A 3,178-nucleotide genomic window follows, 5' to 3' on the forward strand; every position below is an offset into this window, starting at 1 on the left:
GAAGGGAAGGAAGGAAGAAGAAGGGAAGGGGGAAGGAGGGAAGAAAGAACGAAAGAATGAAAGAAAGAAAAGAAAGAAAGGAAGGAAGGAAGGAAGGAAGGAAGGAAGGAAGGAAGGAAGGAAGGAAGGAAGGAAGAAAGGAAGAAAGGAAGAAAGATAGGAAGAAAGAACAGGGGAAAGATAGAAAAGCCAAAGAAAAACAAAATGAAAGGAAGATAAAGAAAGAAAGGAGGGGGAGGGAGGAAGAAAGAGAGAGAGAAAGAGAGAGTCCAGAAATCTAAAACAAGTAAAGTAGCACGGCCTACACAACACTGACTATGCCTCATAAACTACTTTGGGAATTACCCTGTACTTGCTCTGGTAAAAATAGCTTTCGTGTGCACTATCCAGAGACCATTTGACCAACATTGTTCAAGATAACAGCCTCCATAAAGGATTTTGTGGGTACATTTGCTGCCTATTGAGAAATACTTACTACAATATCCACTGCTACTCCATGAATGGTGGAGCAAAGGGCACCATTTGGATCAACACATGGACAAAAGAAAATCCCAAACCCTGCTCACTAATGATGAAACAGCTGCTGCAGAAGACTTAATTGTTGCTACTAGTTCTTATAGCTTTCCAAAGTTGAATAAGAGTTCTCAAATGGGGTGGGGGGGATGAAAAATGGAGATGTATGGCCTAGAATACTTAATCTAGAAATGGGAATAAGAGGAGCAAGAAAGGGAACCAGAATATTACTCCTAGAGAGAGCAACATTTTTATTGTTCTATTCCACTCCCAGTCCCTAGCACAGAAAAATCTATTTGAGCCAAGTGTCATGTTTCATGTGTCTAAATGGTGCATGGGATAGAATAGGAAAATACAACAGACCAGGCCATGACAATTAAGTGGCATGCTCCTGCCAGCTGCCTTGGCTGGCTAGCCTAGATTTTGAGGGATTGAAAGCAATATTATAAAGCCTCACATATTTCTCTATTTTTGTGTCATATTCAGATGGGATCTTGCATTTGGAACATTCTGCTCATTTGGCATGCTTGAGATTCATTTTACTTCATTAAGCTCCTCAGGGGATTTATGCTACCTGAAAGCTCCCTATCCACTTTATTTTTTTAGTTCTGAAAGGAAGAGTGCATCTTTCACTAGATCTGGTATTTCTCTCTTGGATATCTTATTCTATCTCTCATCACTAAGCCTTTGAACAAATGTTTCCCCATGTCTATAACATACGCTGGCCTCTTCTGTCTTATGGAATCCTTGCCTTCCTTTGGAGCACAACTAAGGTACTGCCTCCTACTTGTTGTTGTCGAAGTTCGTCCTTCATTCTCCAAGAAGACTTTTCTGCTTCCCATGGCCTTAGTTCTCTCTTTGTCTAATGTCTAAAATATTGTTACCTTTTATGTCTGGTGTATGTACTTTTTATATACATGATGTATCATCTCTACTCCTACCTTTGGTAGAATGTAACTTCCTTGAGGGCAGGGACTAAGATTCCATTTTTATATCTGTTTTTCTAGAACCTAGCATGGTGACTGGCCTCACGGAGGGCACTTGATACTGAACGTGGGATTTCACTGATATAGGAAACTCCAAGATGGTGAAACCTCCTCTACCGAGGCATGTTGGCATGTTCTCTACAACTTAAATCTCAGAACTTTGTGTAAGGTACTGAGAGTTTGTGTTCTATGGAAAAAGTAAGTGTGAATAGAGCATCCCAGCACAAAGCTTTGGCTGTGCACACATACACATAAACACATCCTCCCTAGGCGAGAATTCAGGGATGCACCTATATTATGACCATGGGTTTCTTTTTTTTTTAAGCTTTCAATTTTCAAAATTTCTCTGAAGATGAACTGAATCTTTCAGTGACAATTTAATTTGGTGAACAGGGTGAACCTAATCACCAGAAGGCATGTGGCTGGACCGACTCATTTAATCACTGAATTGATGTGCTGAGGTTTCTTCAAAGGATTGTTCAGATGCCACCATCTACAAAAGGCCTTTCATAATTCCCTTAGTTAATAGCAGTTACTCCTGTTGAATACGCCTTTATTATTTTTAATATACTTTTTAATTTGTTTGCATATATATTGTATTCTATATTTTTTTAAAGCTGCATAAGTTCAAGGATGTTTTGTTGAAAACCTCTTACACTGTCTTGTATATAGGGGATGGTTATTAAGTGTTTCCTTAATTGAACTGAATTTGAAGTTCAGTTTGGAGATATATCTCAATATATCTCTATATCTATATATGTATCTACATCTAAATATACACACGTATATATGAATATGTATATGTGTGTATATATCTATATCTGTATATGTATAGTGTTAGTTGAGGGAGGGGAATGGGGCAAGCAAGAATTTTTTGTTTCAAATTAATTTCTTAATCTTCTACAGAAAACACCAACAGTCATAGTCATTCATATTTTGATATCATACATAGTTTGTCATCCTATAAAGTTACTGGAGGACAGCCAGGTGGCTCAGTGGATAGAGGGCCTCATCTTCCTAAGTTTTAATCTGGATCCATACATTTACAAACTGTGTGATGCTAGGCAAGTCCCTTAGGCCTATTTGCCTCAGTTTCCTTATCTAAAGAAAGAAATGGCAAACAATTCCGTTATCTTTTCCAAGAAAACCTCAAATAGGGTCACAAAGAGTCAGTCATGAAAAAAAAAATATTTAACAACATTTACTATATTTGTTTTTTCTGTATTTCATCTAAAAACTAGTTCAGTAAAGCATCACTCTATTCCTCTCACATTCTCCTTACATACTAAGCATTCTTGTTCTGTATTACTTATCAGAGATAACCTTATATAACTGAATCAGTTTTTATTTTTTCCTAATTCTCTAATCTCTCTTTCAAGTGTGCAGCAATGAAAATAGACTAATTATACATTTTGCATTACTCATCCAGTTTTGAGCTAATTAGAATGTGAATAGATTAGTCTCCTTCATATTTGTTAATCTATGCTTTTAAAATCAATACATATTTAATTAATAGGAAAATACTAGCTTAGTAAATTAAAATTATTCTGCTACAGATTTTTTGAGATGCTGGTGATATTGATTTCTGCTTCTTGATGTTTAACCAAGTTGAAGAATTATAATGTTAAAATAGGTTCTTCTATTGTTTTACATATTAACACACTGCTAATGCTTTTTAT

This window comes from Petaurus breviceps, unplaced genomic scaffold (genome assembly GCF_028583685.1).
Source record: "Petaurus breviceps papuanus isolate PSGF00001 unplaced genomic scaffold, PetGlider_PUasm1.0 76, whole genome shotgun sequence".
NCBI classification, from domain to species: domain Eukaryota; kingdom Metazoa; phylum Chordata; class Mammalia; order Diprotodontia; family Petauridae; genus Petaurus; species Petaurus breviceps.